Consider the following 17,911-nt stretch of genomic DNA (forward strand, 5'->3'; position numbering starts at 1 on the left):
AAATCTATTGGACTAGTAAAGTTAATAAATATCTACTGATGGCTTATGTTATAATTCTGATATGACTGCCAATACCCAGTTGTTGCAGATGATGGAGTTGTTTTCTGAGATGGTTGTGTTGGTAAATTATAGTGCAACATTCTTCAAACTGCATTGGCAGTTACTCAATGCATTTCTCCATGAAGTCTCTTTTACTAATGGAAACACTTGGTAGTGGAAAGGATAAATGATTGTTTGCTCAGATGTTTAGGGTTCAGGCTAGTAAAAGTAAATTAGTTTAAGAAGTAGAGGAAATGCCTGGCCTGGGATACACACAGGAGTAAACACCACTGCTCTTTCTCGTGGGAGAAATTTTTCTTACCCTCTTGTGTCAGGAATGTTTGGTGGGTCTCAGCATTTCCAATCTCCTCCCTCCCTGCGCTGGGCATCAGATGTTCCTGCACTGAAAAGACTCAACAGCATGTTAACAATTCCCAAAATATTTTTGGCAGCCAAGTACTATTATGCTGGGTGACTTGAGGAAGACTCTAGCAGTATTGTAGGAGTAGCTTACTAGTTTGGCTGGGAATTCTTTTGGGATAGCAGATTTGTCAGAGGGCACAAGTACCTGTAGTAGAGATAAGAGTAATCGTTTCTTGAAATCAAAGCCTTATTTCATTTGAAATTAATAGTATTTATGATACTGGAGGATGGACTTTGGTAGTGGTAGGCTATGAGTTCTTAAAAAGAAATAGGGAGGGGAAGAAGGAAATGAATAGAGTTGTTATTTTAAAAAACCCTACAAATCAACAAAATGCTTTTCAATACAAAATACTTTACAATGCTTGGGATAATGTGGAAGGTGGGCTGCAAACAAAGTGCTTATTTGTTTGAGATCTAATGAATTTAATATGGTTGCATGTAGGGGGATAGAATATAAGTAAATAAAGGTAATGTAGAAAGTAATCTTACCCCCTAAAGAGTTGCAGCTGGGTTAATTATTAAAGATTAGGAGCAGACATGACTTACACAGGCCGCAGCTGTAGATAATAAAAAGAGTGTTATAAAAGAGTGGATTGGTTGGTTGAGGGGAACTGGAGTTGGCTGCTGTGAAGACAAGGAAAAGTCAGTGCTTAGAGGAGCTGCCTACGAGAAACATCAAGGAGGTACAAAACTCTAGCAATATGGAGCCTTTGCAATATAATGACAATAGAACTCTTGCACTGTAATGACAGCAGTTTTAAATGTTATATCTGACCTGAGTCTCTGATTAATTTTTGTACTTTTATAGCCACACTATTTCTGTTAAGAGCAAGGAATTTTAATTAATCTCTAAACTTGTAGAATTGGGATATGTCCTTTAAAAGTCGGCACTGTTTTCCACACCATTTGCCAAAACTGTGACGGCTTAACGCAGAAACCCAAAATTATCTTCTTGTTTAATAATTTGATGCTGCACCTGTGTGTTTGCCTTTGAGTATGTATGAATGATGGCCCACAAGGGTGAACAGCAACATTTGAGTGTGGTGTAGTGTTTTCAGCATCGCTTTCAGCTGGTCTAGGGGTGTTTACCATGGATGTGTGGTGGGTTGACCATGACTGGCTGCCAGCTGCCCATCCAGCTGCTCCTGGGGTCTGTGTGTTCCTGGCTCGCTTCCCCTGGCTCAGCCCTGGCTGCCAGGCAGTGTTTTGCCCTCCCCTGCCCAGGCTTTCTCAGGGGCTCAGCTGTGCCCTGCACTGGGGCTGCTGTTTCAGTGTGGGAGCTCCAGAGAGATGCTCCACATGGAGCTGCCCCTTCAGCTCTTGCTGCTACAACATCTTGACACCTGCACCCAGGTACAGGTGTCAAGGCTCTGTCACTGACAGGTGGGCTTTATTCCTGTCCTCCAACACCTTCTGCTCCAAGCTGTGGGGCACCAGCCTAGCCTTGCCCTGGCTGAGATGGTTGATGTGCTGTTGTGGGTCGCTTCAAGCTGCTGTAAAGGCCACTTGTGGAACACCCTGCAGGTGAAAAAAGCAGTAGAGAGGAGCAGTTGTTCCTGCAAGCTGTGTCCTCTCAGGTTCTACTTGCCAAGCAGCAGTGGTCTGCAGAAATGCTGATAGATGCTGTCCCTAGTGGCTTTTTTGTTCATCTCTAGACACAGGGAAGAAAAGGAGCAGAAAGAGACTAGTTTTCTGTATAGTACCTTGTCTCCCTGATTTCATGGCTTAATCAGTGATGGGGCCTGCCCTGCCCTGGCTGGTGGTAGGTCAAGATCAGAGGGTTCCTGCCAGTTTCAAGGGCTTCTTTTGGCAAGCCTTGCCCAGGGTATAAGGTGGCTGGCCTCCCAGAGGCACTGTACCCTCCATCTCTGCATCCAAGATGTCCCTTCTCCAGTTAAACATTTTACATCTCAAGGACTGAAGTGGATAAGTTTTGCATCTTGTTCTACTTGCTTTGCTTGATTTTTGTTCAGTGTTTATCTTGCATGGTGGTACTGAGCAGCTTCTTAAGGTGATGCATGCAAAAGTAGAATGTTTCCCCGCTAAATCCTGATTTTGAATTTCTAAGTATACTTTCTGGAAGACAGAAGACTTCACAAATGCAGTTGAAAGAGATGATCCTGTTTTTCTTGCAGAGATAATACTGGGTTAGGACTTCAAAGAATGCTTGTCACTATCAGACTGTGCTTGGGTAGATAGGATCTTTTGCTTGTGTATGGCCTGAAAGTGTATCCCAGACTTCACTCTGGTGTTTTACTCTATTACAAGCACATAATTATTTTTTAACTAAATACAAAGTTCTCATTGCATTTTAGTCAAAGGGACCGGCAAATATTTCCTCATGGCTGCAATGTGAAATATTCTTAGCACCCAGCTTTTCTTCTTTCTGTGTCCATGCATCCAGATTGCCAGTAACATGAACAGAAGCTCAGCTGAGATCTGCTTTGGAGTGGGCTCAGTTTTGGAAGGAGAGCACAAATCTGCAGTGCATTTCTTTCTTTTCCCACTGACCAGGCTGTTCTTATCTTTCCTCACTGGATCATGGTGTCAGGGACATAAAAATTGCCTAGAGTAAGAGCTGCTGTTCTATTTCCTATAAAATGATATAGGGGCATTGAAATTGTGGAGTAGTAGTTCTGGCAATACAGACCTCTGAAAATGATTTGGTTTTAATGTACTCAAAGAATGCTGTATGTTTAAATGATAAGACTCTAGTTTAAGAAAAATAACAGAAAAATAGTACTTACTTTTTAAAAAACAGTACTTGCAGCCTGAAGGTGTTTTTTTTATGTCAACACTTTTGAGACCAAGATTGTGATTTGTTTGAAGTTTATTGGTCAGTGTGAAAATTTACTGTGAAAGCTGTCTGTGTTTGTCAAGTTAATTTTTCAGGGGTATGAAATTCAAACTTTGCAAGTTTAAATATTTAGCCTAGAGCTGGAAGCTAGTGAACTTCCTATCACAAATGTTGTAACTCAAATTGTAAGCATAGTGAATTATCCCAGCATTCATATGGGATTTTTATTTTTATTCTGTTTATGTTATTAATTAATGCTTGTTATGTTCAGTGAACTGCAAGATGCTAAAATAAAGAAAAAATATTATATGTTATGATTTAAGCTGGTTATTTAAATGTATTCAATTAATTGAATAAGAAATTACTTGGATGTCTTGAAAGCAATGCAGTTTAGTCCATCACATATTTATCTATTAGTCTTCCGAATATGTTTGCATGTTTGTTAAATTGTTAATAATTGTGACTTGTTCAGATGTCCCCATGCTTTGACATTCTTTGGAATACTGAAATTACTGCATTTTGAAGTGGGATAACAAAGCTCTCCAGAGCCTGTCAAACATGAAAGGAGAGTTATAAATTGGAACTGCTTAAAGATTTATGCACACACAGCTCACCAGAAGTTTTGTGAAAAACTTTAAAATTTATGGACTCTTGTGAATGATGACTTAAAAGTTAATTTGAAAATTCTTCTGCAGCTGAGAAATCTGACTCTGACTGGAACTGCAAGGTGCTACAGTCACAGTAGGTGATAATGTGGTAACTTGGCTTCATTTCTGTAATTTGTGGTCAACAAGATCCTAGTACTGTAAAAGTGGAAAAATCAGTTTCAGGGTGCCTGTTGATTTGTGTAAAATTTTTGATTTATTTGTTATACTACATCTTTGTGTTTTGGTTGGCTTTTGTATTCAAATAGCTCTTTCTAAACTAAATGTGTTCTTTGTTCTCTTAGCCAGCCTGTTTTTTCATATGTGAAATAATTTTCCTTAAATAGTTTATAGTTGTAGTTCAGGGTATCAGTTTTGCATCTGGGGATATCAGGATGAATATATAGAGCAGTATGGTTGTGAAGACAAAAATCATAATACAACCAAGATGGCTTAGAGTTAATTGATCTGGAGATGGGTTGACAGAACCCTGTGACAGAACACAGCCAGCTGTATGCCCTGACAATGTTCTTGGTTACATCCATGGGAGTAGAGCCAGTAGGTGAAGTGATTATTCCCCATTATTCAACACCTATTAGACCATGTGTGGAGTCCTGTGTCAGGTTTTGGCTCTCCTGGCACAAGAATGCTGATAAGCTTGGGTGAATCCCCAGACAGGCAGTGAGACTGTCAGAGGACTGGAGCATGGAAGGGAGGGAAGAGACTGGGTCAGTTCTGCTTGAGTTGAGACTGCAGAGGAGGTGGTGTGAGGAGGCCTAGTGCATGCAGACATATGTGCAGAAATAGTGAGAGAAGTCCTGGAAGCTCCATGCTTCAATTTAGTTCTGAGTGGAGAAAAACATCACTGTGAAGATATTTAAGGACTGGAACCTGTTCCTGAGAGACAGCTTGAGCCCTTCACACTTGGATGCTGTCAGGACTATGCTGGATGAAGCCCTGAACAGCCTAAATTCACTGTTGTCCCTTCTTTGAGCAGAACATTGAACTAGGTCATCCTGCATTTCCAAGCTGGAAGGTATTATGATTTTATGGAATGCTAAGTGATGAGTGCAGGGCAGGACACGCTGTAGCTGCTGTGCAAGTGCTGTAAACTGCTGAGAAGAGTTTGGCCCAGAGCTGCAAAAACTTGTCAGAGCAAATCTGCAGGCAGAATTCCTGGTTTGAGGATTTACAGTATGCAACTGTAGAAATCTGAAGGAAAAGTTCATATTATTCAGAATAGATTTTGCATTTAATAGATAAAGCTATGTGATTATTGAAAGGTTTTTTAGAAATTACCTGCAAATTCTACTCCATACTAAAGAGCTTCCTGCCTTCTTTTCTCTAAGGCAAGGAATATATTTTTCTTTAAATGCCACACACATGCACTTTTGAATAGTTTTGGTTTATTCGCATTTGTGTACTTTCTAGGTTTCTATTCCACTTCTGGTTCTTAACCATCTTCCATCTTGAAAGAAAGTAGCTCCCTGGATGCCTGAGTGCTTCTGATTTTTTTGCTCCTGCCTGGCTTGATATAGATGGTGGTTTTTTTGTTTCCCACTCACCATTTTTTTTCCACTTAGGTACTTCTGTTTGTCTTGATAGATTGGTTGTTAAAACTCCTTGCTGTCACACCAGTGACTTCCTGGGCCAATTCTCTCAGAATTCTGGAGTGCAAGCTACCATATTTCTTCACCTAAAACCAATTTTTTTGTTAAAGTTTTGTTTCCTGCATGGACAGTTAGTGCCTGCTTGAAGTAATTTTTTTTTCTGATAATCAGAAAAAGAAACATCTCCAAATCACATCCAGATTAATCAGTGCTACTACAAGTAATCATTATTATTATTATTATATATTTTATGCTTCCCTTCTATTGCTGGCTAAAGTAGAGAAGGAAGAAAACTCTGTATGTCTGTTCCACTTATGACATGTAATAGGATCCCTGCAGAATAGGGTGTATTGGGTGGTGAGGAGAAGCAGGAGAAAAACAGGAATGGGAAGGGAGGCATTTTGCATGTGGAAAGGGGAAAAACTGCTGGTTGACACATGGTATTGGTGGCTTGAAAGCTTTGAGGTATGCACACTTAGTTTGCGCATCACTGAGAAACAGGGCAGGATGAATCATTGTCATTTAGCAGAACAGATGCTGAAGATCAATTCTGGGACCATCACCACATTGACTTCATCATGAGAGTTGAAGAGAATGGCTTAAAAAGCCAAAGGTATCTCCTAAACCTTGTGCATTTTAGTGGCTTGAAAGACTATACAAGTATGCTGTCACCATGGTGCTATTTATTCAGCTCTTTGCTTTTTGTGTTTTGCTTTTTGTCTTCGTTCAAAGCTTCTGTCTTCTGTTGTCCTGGGTTTTGTATTGAAATCATATAACATACTTTCTAGATGCCTGAACAATAAGTAACAATAGGAATATTATTTCTGTGACTTGTTAAATGTTTGCTACATTTCAGGCCTCTGCTGACATGTCAGGGTGGTGGAATTGCAGGTGTGTTGTGCTCCTGCTCTGGGTTTACTGATATGAATCTGTTCATTTTTTTCATACTCATTGCTCAGAGCTCACACACTCTCTATCTTCTAAAATCCTTATTAGAGAAGAGAAATTTTGGGTGTAGAATATGTATGGGTCTCTTGCTCTGAGATGCAGTTTCAAAAAGTACCAAGTCCTTCTTCTATACGTTTGAGATTTGAAGCATTTCCTGCCTCCTCTTGCACAGAGGATTAATTAAAAAAACCAAAAAGCCAACCGAAGCTCACAACTGTTGGTTGTCTGAAGTAACACCAAATTTTGCACTGAGGGCTAATTGAATAGTTAATGAGAAAAACAGATTAATTTTAAATAGGAAGATTTTTTTTTTTTTAATGAGGTATTCATTAAGTTGGGTATGCATTTCTTTCCCTTTGCATATAGAAGTAGATGTCTAGAAGTTTGGATGTTTTCAGTTGCAGAGACCAAAATGTCCCCTGTTCATGCTAGTTGCTCAGATGTTTCCCCTCAGAAAACTGGGATGTGTGGATAGGTGATTAGGTATGGACGTGATATAAGCATACCTTATTGAAAGTGCTAATGTAGAAGGTGACAGTGTTGAAGTACTTAATGTTTACTTAAAAAGAACAAAAAAATCTGGCCTAAACCTTTTAAGGCCCCAGAATGCTAGAGAAATGAAGTACTGACAGTTAAAATGGACTTAATGCCCCATCTCCTGAACCAGAATTAGGAATCTTACAGGATTAAAATAACAAAAAATAGATTTTTGGTCTAATTTTAGTTTATTCTGAAAAAAATTGGAGGAAAACAATGTAGATATCTTCAGTGTTTTTTCTTGTGGGGGTCTTATTTCTTTTTGTTTACTCTTGTTTTTCAGGTCTGTATAGAAGATCTACATTGAGTTTAGCATTCATTGATTTCTCTCAAAAGCAAGTTTGACACTTCTTAGTCTGTTTAATGAAGGTGAAATTTTCTTTTGAAAATAATCATTATAAAGATTGTTTTTCAACTTGTTAAGCATTACTTCTGGGATGACTAACACTAAAAGTAAATAAACATCACCTTCTGTTTTTTTGTATGAAATCCCAGTTTAAATGTCAGAAGACTCAATTGTAAGAACACAACTTCATTATGAGTTGTAGAAGGGATGGTCATCTTTTATATTTTTCTTTCATCCATTTGCTGAGGACCCTTTAGTTATCAGATAGAAGCAGATTGCTAGATTTGTAATGGCTAATTTTGGTTTTTTGTCTGGAAAAGCAGAGCCAATCTGAATCTCAAGATGTATCTGATACTATATCTAGAAGATATTAAATTGAGCGTTCAGGTTGTAACTCCAGTTGAGGGTGCACTCTGGAGAGTTTGGCTTGGTGAAAAAGAGACCCCAAACAGGGATTTTGGACAGTATTTAGAATTGGACAGTATTTAGAATTTATAGTAGAGAATTAAGAGTTTATATGAACTGTGAAAAATGCACTGATTCCCGGTAGAAACACCGAAATTGCCGCATTCAAAACACTGAACACCCCTGGCCCTTGACTTTAGACTGCCAGGGGGTAATGGTTTGTCACAGTGAGGTTTCTGAATAAAGCTGTTAATAAATGACATGCATGATAATTCAGTATAGTGTTCTAGTTAAACATTTGCATCTTTCTGCCACTCTCATAGATTAGAGGGGACTGTTGAACATTAGTGGTAACAAGATGCACCTCATATGCATGCTAATGGATTATAACTTTTTATAGGTGCAATTTGTACCTGTCTCTCAGTGGATTGGGAAGTGGTGCATGAGGAACAGATCGTTAAGCATCAGTAGCCAAGCTTTGCTAATTAGCACATCTTCCAGTGCCAACTCTCTTTGTCCACAGAGAATGTAAATTATTCTTATTTTCTCCCTCAATCTTTTGGGCTTCTTAAGCAATGTATCTCTTCGACTGGGAGATAGAGACTGCAGATTTGTAGTTTTCAATTCTCATGATTAATTGAAGAACGTGCATGATTTATTCAAAAGCAGGGATGCTGCCAAAAATGATCTAATTGATTAAATAAATAACCCTAAGCTTTTATTACTCAATATGTTTTTTATTGAATTATTAATGCCATATCACCCTCCAAATCAGTAAGAGCTAATGACTGATTTGCCTGAGGCTATTAATATTTTTCCAATCAGTGGTAAACTGCTATGACGACTTCTTTTGCTGACTTGTATCTCACTGTACTTGTTCACTTGCTAAAATGGTGTTGATCATAAGAGAAAGGACTGAAAAACAGCATCTGAATTTCAGCTTGTTTTGATTGTTTTTTTGGTGCCTGATGAAATATATGTAATTCTGTTCATAAAATAGATTATGAAGTATGTTTTGGGATAGGGGAAACAAGAAAGAGGAAATATTTTTTGAGAACCTTTTGTTGTCAGTAGGAGTCAAAGAAAGAGAAGCATAATGCATTTATTTAGCACCTTTGCTGTGAAAAAGGATGAGGAATTTGAGTATTATATGATTTTGTAATGGTAAATAATATTCCCATATATGAACAGAGGTGGGCACAAAGAAGTGCTTCAATGTAGTATGGAATGGTTCTGAGCAAGTGCCCAGAAAAAAAAGATGAAATAGGCTCTGACCTTAGCAAGGCACTAAAAATCTTGTAAATTAAGTTTAATCCTGTTTCTTTGTATCTGTTTCATTCTGAAACAGAAAACCATCACTAAGTGTTTCTAACTACAGAAATGAGATAGGTAATCATCTAGTTAACTGTATCAGATGGCCATTATGAATGTGTATGAAAATGTGGGTGTATCTCTGAAAACTAATGAAAGAAAAATTATTTTAAAACCAGAAAAATGTTTCATGTTATTGACTACTAGTGGATGATATTACCCTGTGTGTATCCAAACTAGTGTTGCTTAGACCTTTTTGTTTCAAATGTTAGCTTTTGTCCATCACGTCAGGTGTAAGTGAGGTGGTGGAGAAGTGCGCTTTTGTCATATCAGATGTTCAATTTTTTTTTCCTTTTGAAGCTTTTCCAAGTGGGTTACATTGCAACAAATGACTGAGCCTTTTCCCTTTTCTCGAACCTTTACTTGAGAGTAGGGATGGATGAGTAGTCACTAGGAGATGGATAAATAGAGTAAGAGGAAGGAATAAAGCCGTGAACTCTTCATGATGGAGAGGAACAGACTGTGTGTGGGGAAGACAGCTGAGTTTTGGGAAATCACAGTATGGCATTTGGGAACTGTCATTTGTTAATTCCTGCAATACAAGAAGAGAGAGAAACTTGAAGTGCAGTGATATCCAGGCAGCAGTGAACTCCTGGCACTTGCTGTGGCGTGAGGTGCTGAAGGCTGAGGATGACAGATCAGGTCAGAAAGGAAGTCTGTCTAATTCACAGGCAACAACTCTGTAAGGAGGCATCAGAAATATTGCCATTCAGCATCTCTAGTTCAAGAGCTGCAGAAATTGGCAAACCTGTGGTGTTCCTGAGGCTCATCTCTAACTGCTCTTGGAGATGCAGCACCAGACACACCTTTGGCCTGACCCTGTGGGGCATTTGCCAGCTGCTTAGGGACAATAGCATTGATGCTGGAACCCATTTGTGCAGAGAATTTGGAATTCCCTTAGCTGCTGGCTGTTTAAATTTTGGATGTCACTGTAGCTTCTAAGCTGAATTTGGGGTTGTCTTTGAGAGGAAAGAGTATAATAGTGCTTCAGCATTCTGGTAGTCTGTTAGCTGCCAGTGCAGCTTCTTGGGGTCATTGAAAAAGTGAATATACCATAGAGTCACTTTGAGGATGTGGAGTCAGAAAATATCTGAAGGCTGGGAGGCATAAAGTCACTTGGTCACATTTGTTCTTTTCCATTCTTTTCTTTTGTATGTTTATGTGATAATACTGTTGCCATGAAGAGGGTATTGGAGTCTGAATAAATACTTAGAGATTAAAGTAGAAGCAATGAATTAGATTAGAGTTCCTAAGGCAGATTTGTGCATTTGCATTTTTCATGCAGTCCCTACAAACTATTACTTTTTTTCTCTATTTCTTGTTGCTAGGTGAAAGACCCAGGGGGGAAAAAAGATGGTGCCTGCCCTCTCAAATTGTTATGCTCAAGAAACAGTAGACTGGTGTGTGGAGGAAAAACTGGGACTGGTCTCTAATATTTTGTTTTTACCAATGGCCTAAGTTTATTTATAATAATAACAACTAAGTAGTCTTTTCAGAAATAAATACTTGGAATTACTTACCGTTTTAAACTGTTTCAGTAATAAGCTGGTACAAGAAGTCTATTGTTTACATTAAGAATCAGGTCAGGTTTTGTCACAAAAATTTAGTCAGGTTAAAAACAGTATTTTATTCAGTGCAATGAAGGGAGTTGTTTTCTTGGCTTTTATGAGGATAGTTAGCTTTTGCACAGACTTTTATGAAGTTCTCATGCATGAGCCAATCTAATCAGAAATGTTCGACATTAGAAAAATATTGCAGTGGCTCTCAGGGAATCCAGAGGTGCAGTTTAATGACTTGATACATCTTTTGCATTTTCAGTTTAATATTTATGGTTTTGTGATATGTGTTTTGCTACTGGAAGAAATTGAAAAGTATGTGTACAGAGAAAGAGACAAAGGTAGGGCATGCTATATTCTTTTTAAAATACTAGTAGTTCCTTGCTAAATACATTCTTTGGTTGCTACCTGGCTTTGGTTATTTTTTTGATAGTGCGAAGATAAGTGGTTTTTTGCATATTTAGTTTCTTGTACAATGAGGTCTTAAAACCTTTTCATATCATAAAGAAACCTAGTGACTGAAACTAATGTTTCTTTAAAATAAGGGGTTGGATTTTGCGTTAGAAGACCACTGTAATCATAGCAGTTGATTTGCTGGGTGATCTGCCTGTGCCTTTGGGATGGAGCCATTAGAATGCAGCACTCTACAAGTGTTTTAAACTCTTGCAATGGATATTGTTTCAGTGGTTTTAGTTTTAAGATTTTGGCTATTACAAGAATACATCTACCTGAAAAAGTAATTTCTAGGTTGTTGTTATCAGGAATTTGAGTTTTTCGCAGTTCTGCTCCAAGATGTTGTAGTCGTGACATAAAAGGTAAGAGGAAAACTTCAAGGTCACATTTGTGAACTTTTTTCAAGTCACATCCTGGTGGTCCATGTGTAGAAACTCTTTTGAACTCCCTGTGGAATAGACTTTATCATCATGAGGATGATTGTGGATCAAACCTGTAGACAGAGAGAGAGAGAGAGGAATGTGCACCAATATTTACATTACTGTGCTTTTACATCAAGGTTATTGTCTGAAGGAACATACCTCTCCTGAGCAACAGCAAAATATTCAGGGCTGAGATGGCACCTAGAATAGGAAAAAACCCCAAAACAATAAAACAAAACAAACAAATAAAAAAACCCCAAACCAACTAAACCCCCCCCCCCAACAACCAAAAAAAAGCCCCAACGTTTGTTGCAACTTTCTTGAAACAAATAGTGAGAATGAACTAATTGACACAGTGGATTAGTCATAGCAGCAATGCCACTGAGACATCTCAGTCTGAAAGCCTTGAATTCAAACAATGGAAAATGGCATGCTGCCTGTCCATATTTGCCCTGTAAACATCATGATCTGTCATCTTTGTAATTGGCTCTGCAGCTGATAAGGATTTAAATCTCCATTTTTTAATGTTTGGCTTTACATTTTGGGGAAAAATCCTAATAAACATACTTATTATCAGACAAAAATTTGGCTATGTATTTATTATATTATCTATATTTTTACTTCATGGTGTTTATTTGCCCACCATTAAACACATAGTATAATTTTTTTCCCCATATAATAATACAACCAGAAGTTTCTTATGTTATTAGCCACATGTTTGTGCAGGAAGAGAAGGTTTATAAAGCCAGGAAGATATTTTGCACTGAATTTTGTTCAGTATTTTAAAATGAGTTTTTTTAGCTATATCAAAATTCTACTAATAGCTGGTCTGGTCACTTCCCCTATTTCTGCGTAGCCCTTTGACAAGTCAGAGTCAGAACTTTAAGTGAGAATTTCCTTTCTGTGACCAGTAACTTGCCACAGAATCATTGGGTGCATCACACAGTTGTTTATTAACTGTACTTGTTCAGCTGACACTTGGCCATGCCCTCCCAGCTGCTCCTGTGAGACAGTCCAGGTAGGACACCTTAGCGTATGTTTTGCTGTGGGAAGTATTTTTTTTTCTGATAAAATGGGAAAAAGACTTTTCTATCCCTTGCTCACCTCCCTCCTCTCAGTATCTGACAAATCACATTAATGCTATTGACCTACACTTTAAAGAGCAGTTTTTCAGTGCTTGAAGGCTGATTGTTTTCATGCATATGAAATGGAGTTAATGCAAAAATCTGCCTCATGTGCCTCGTTTGAATGAGTTTATGTGAGTGTAGGCACATTTGCACTCACTGTTTTACTGACTATATCAAAGGATATGCCAAAGGAATCTTTTAATATTTCATTCTCGGTTAGTAGGAAGTAATGAAGGACATTTGTGCCAGGCTGTAGATGCTGTCTAAATCAATGGCCTCTCTGCCTACCCAGAAAGTTTCCTTTTCTTCCTTTTCTCCCTTTTCTCCCCAGGTGTCCTTGCAGCTTGTGCTGCTGAGGACCCCACAAGAGAGAGACCATATCTGCTGCCTACAGACATAACAATGTCAGTAAAATGAACTTGTTTTTTTCTCTTGCATTTTAACAAAAGCAAGCCATATCTCACTTTTAATCTTTCCCTCTGATTTCTTCTTGTTAGCTTTGGACTTCTTTGTTTTTTCTGTACATGTATGTGCCCCCTTCTGATTAGAGTACTGCTGACTAAGGGTACTGAATGCAAAACAAATCTATTAACTTAGTTCAGTGATGTGCAAATGCTTTTGCTGCTATTCTGCTGGACACAAGCTATCTGTAAGTATAACCATTTGGAGTGTATTTTCTAGTGCTCTAGACTTTGGAAAAATTGATTGGATCGAGTCTGATGCCAAGCCAGCATAGGTTTGGGGTTTTTTTTGGAAGTGTTTGGATTTTTGCTGGAACTATCAAGACTTCTAAAATCTTTTGTATTTAAGAACACTGAGAAATTTGGAAAGAGAAACCTGGAGATTAGAGATACCTGCCAGTTAAGAGCTAAAATCTAATTTGAAGCTTCAAATACTAACTTGGATTAAGTGGTTTTAAAATACTACTTTTTTTTTTTTTTCTTAAGCAAGTGATGATGTTTGACTTCCAAAACCAGTGTGGTTGCTGAGTTTTACTCTGGTCAAAACTGGATGAGGTATTTAGTCAGAGCTTCTATTTCAGTATACTGGCAGTAGTTCAGGTGTTGGCATGTGCTCTGCTGTCCCTGCTTGAACTGTGACCCCACCAGGAACTGCATCTCAACATGGATTGTGTCAAACTTTGTGTCTTCCTGTGAGTTGCTGGTCTAGCTATTCTAAATATAAAAGTGAAACCTGTATTTGTAACTTCCCTAATTCATTTTAGGTAGGTGAAAGCTGTTTTGAGTAAATCCATTTAGTGGTATTTTTTTCTCTTTTTAAAATTTGCTTTTTTTTTTTTTTTTTTTTTTTTTTTTTTTTTTTTTTTTTTTGGTGAGCAACTGCTTCCTAAATGCAAAAAGTGAAAATATGAACATCTATATTTAATAATTGGCTGATTAACTTATTTTTTTTACATTCTCATCAGGGTTTTAGGTATTGACGCATAGTGACTATTACATATTTTTTTTTTAAAGTAAAAAAAAGAGTTTGGGAATGGTGATTTTTAACCTTGTTATTTTACAAACGAGTAACCCGTTCCATTGTTAAAGATGTGTTTTGGATACTCTGACACCAGCTTTAGTCAGGAGCAAATATGCAGCTGAATGTGTTTAGGCCTAATACAGGGTGTTGTTAGTACATCCTGAATGCTTTGGCACTTCCCCAAATTTTTCAGCTGGAAATCATGAGACAAATGAAAATGGTTCATTACTACTCTGTGGTAATTGCTTCTTCCATCCCTCCTTCTTGATTTCCAGCTTCAAAAGAATGCGGTTGATGGTCTGTACGTGCATTTTTTGGGTTGTACTTGCTTCTTCCTCAATCACACGTGTTGGTTATACTGCTTATATCTATGTTTTACTGAAGTAGCTGCATGAAAGAGAGATGTTTGCTCTGATATAGAGGGGATAAGATAGTAGAGTCCAATTACAGGGACTTGTGGCTTGTACATTTTAGGCTAATTATGCAGTGTTTTCATGGCAGTAAACCAGTTGACTCAAGAGGAATAATGCTGTAAAGCTGATTATCATAAAAACATGGAGTTTAATATAGAAGTTTGGAAGATAAGAAACAATGGGACCAGTGTAATCTCTTGTCCTTTGATTTTTATCCTTGCTTTTCAATGCAAAGTCGGAAGTGGTGTTATGTTTACAGTGAATTTTTGAACAGCTGGAGCTGACTGGATTTTATTTTGTTCTATAGAAGAGTTTGTTCCCGTCTAGACTAAAATGAGGCAAAAAGCACTGTATGTGTACTCAGAAGGGTATGAGCCTGTCCATTGTGTGGGTGTAGGCTTGGTGTGTAAAATTGTTGCACTGCAGGGATGTCAGGAGATGTGAACACAAGGTGAGCCGCATTTGTCCAGAGTCTGCTGTGGTGTTTTAGGAGTTCAAGATGTTGGAGGTGCAGGGGATGCAAGATGACAGAAATCTTATGACTGAGGAATTAGAACTTAGCAAAAAAGTGAAGCCTTTTAGATTCCTAAAGTATCTGTGATCTGTTCAATATATGAAACTGGAGAAAAATTAAACAAGGAATGGTTTTATGAGCTTTAGTCTCAATAAAAATAATTTAAAAAATGAAAATTAGAAAAAAAGAAAAGAGGATGCGGGGAAAAAGCTATGAGATAACCAAGATAGTCAAGTTGGAATAATTTGTGTGTGGGTCTAGAATAAGTCTAGATAATATTGATGCAGAACCCAGTAAGGTCATTGCACATGCATCACAGATAAATTTGAAATGTAAATAAATGTTAGTTTCCAAGGCACTCTTGAGAAGTTTTAGTCTGAAGTTAAATTTGTGTTGTCCAAGATGAAATTTCTGTGGTCATAATAAATTCCGAATCCTTCATGTTTTGTTAATGTGAAGAGTAAGAAACCCCCCCTTAACCCCTAAAAAAGAAAATGTACTTTGGTTGTTATTATTTGGGAAGATAAAAATGACAGTGAGCTGCTTTATCAATACTGCTGGTGATGGAAATGAGAGGGTGTGATTTGCTATATGAGGAATTACTGATCTTGTCTTTCCCACAAACAGTATGTGGGCTTTGGAAGTTGCCTTTTTGCAGGGCTAGTTCTTTCCCTGGTTTTACTCATACCACAGGAGCACAGTTTTCTAGAATCTGGTGTTGTGTTGATGTGATGTGGTATTGCAGACTTATATGAAGATGGTTGTATTATTTCACAGCTCTTTGCATTTCTCAAGTCTCCTATTACTGTTAGAAGAACTGGAAGTTTGTTTTGACTGGCAGGTAGTTGTATTAACAGGCTGATACTGCTGCAGATATTTAATGAAGAATATATTAATGGTTGATAACATTGCTTTGAATTTTATAAGTATTAAGTAAATATTCACTGTTTAGTGCTAAATGTTAAGGGAAAAATAGTGAAGCCTTGTGTTTTAAAAGAACTTCTCAATGAGGAGAAAATTTCTGTAGATACTCTTTCAGTTGCATGGTGATGATAAATACTAAACAACATTTACTTCTTTTTACCCCCAGTATCAGTTGCTTTATGCATATTTTTAAAAAAATACTTGCATAAAGATAATTAAGAATACATTGTACTTGCCCTGAGTTAGCTATGGAATGCTCTTTCTATTAGAAAATACTAGATGCTGAGCTAGTTTCATAAAATCAAATACTATAGGTATGTAGTTACTTACAGTGAGACAGATTTTTAAAAATGGAAATAGAAACAAGTTTAGTTTTCATATTAAATGCATCTCAGCAAATTTGTGTTTTCTGTAATTATATAAATTGTTAGGTATTACTCATTTTTGGCTGTGTGCCTCATAAAAGCGTGCCTGTTCCTGTTTTTCATAATGCAAGCCAAGATGGGCAGTTTAGCAGGCAATCTCTAAGCTGACAGAATGCCAGCTTTATAAAGGAAAAACACTTCAAATGCATAAGTGATGAGCAGAACACTTTTTTACTGAAGCTGGGTGAGTTCAATGCATAGAAAATGCAAGTTAGAGATAACTGAGTAATATCTTTTTTTGTAACCTTTAAAGCAGCCATCACACTGAAAACTCTGTTACTGTGCAGAGAAGCAGCCCTGATGTGGCATTTGTTTTCACCTGCTGTACACTTAGAGTAGCAAGCCATCTGTGGCTTTTCGTGGTAGATGGTTGCACTGTTTTAGAAGGCACAGAGGAAATTTGTGCAGCTCTATCTCAGCTTAAAAGCACTAAAATGGTAAGTCATGAAGTTGCTGTCTTTTTAAATAGAAAAATCCCATTGAAACTGGAAATATTGTGAGCTGTCTTCTCCTACATGCACTTTTAATAAATATGTAACATTTATATTTCTTTGAGTTGCTTTATGGCAGGGAAGAACATTTATTTTGATAAATTAAAGTGGTTTATTTTATTTTAATATTTTTGATTTTTTTTTGTGTAGCTGTCAATGTTTTGTATGTAAATATTTTTACTATATAACACATATACAGCAAGCGAGTAGACAGTGTTTTATGTAGGAAAAAAGTACTACAGAAACAGAGTTGTAAGATAAATTCTAGTGAAGATAAGCAGTGAGCTGGTTAGACTTTTACATTGCTTACTTGGTTCTTGAGGAGAAAGATAAAGAGGAAGGAAATATGCAAGTCCTTTGTTTCCTCTTTAGACAAAAAAAGTAGTGTTGTACAGAGATATCAGATCATATTTTTATGTAAAAAATTATTTCCTGGAGACAGTCTTATAAATCTCCAAGCCTTGTAGTATTGTTTTGTTTCTTTGCTCTAAGGTACACAGAGAAGTTGTGTTGTCTGGCTTTTTTGATGTGTCCTTTTGGATGTGCCTGGCCTGGTGGCATTGTTAAAGCTGGGCACCTGAGTGTCCAGAGCAGCTGCCATCCATCCAGTCTTCCTTGGTGCCATTCCTTCCACAGCAGCCAGGTCTCAGCCTCTGTCTTTTCTTTTTTACCTTCTCTTAAGGGTGATCCTCTGTGACCCACCCAGACACATAATTTATTAGTTTATGAACTGTAACAGTTAAATGTCTGTGGTTTATAGGAGGTCATTCTCTCTGAGGTATTGCTTATTTCTGAATTACAGCTGGTCATTTTTAATTGCACAGGCCTGTTGTACTGCTCAGTGTGACTCCAGTTTCACAGGATGACCATGTCTTTTCCTAATATAAATCAGCTACATTAAATAGAATATTTTACTGAGCTTCTTGAAATCAGTAAAATGACTTAAATGCTTAGCACTGAATACAGAGTTGCTTTTCTTTCTGA

The 17,911-nt window shown here is 37.5% G+C and overlaps 1 protein-coding gene across 4 annotated transcripts in view; it reads left to right on the forward strand.

Moving 5' to 3' along the window:
- SEMA5A (semaphorin 5A) overlaps positions 1-17,911 on the forward strand; it is a 314,285-nt gene that overhangs the window by 46,256 nt on the left and 250,118 nt on the right. The window contains exon 1 of one of the 4 annotated variants that reach the window (XM_058024755.1): positions 16,796-16,873. The exons of the other annotated variants lie outside the window; for them this stretch is intronic. The gene's annotated coding sequence lies outside the window, so the exon portion shown is untranslated. Of the gene's footprint in view, positions 1-16,795; positions 16,874-17,911 lie in introns of those variants that run through there. 4 annotated transcript variants of the gene reach the window in all.

Source organism: Melospiza georgiana, chromosome 1 (assembly GCF_028018845.1).
Source record: "Melospiza georgiana isolate bMelGeo1 chromosome 1, bMelGeo1.pri, whole genome shotgun sequence".
Taxonomy (NCBI): Eukaryota; Metazoa; Chordata; class Aves; order Passeriformes; family Passerellidae; genus Melospiza; species Melospiza georgiana.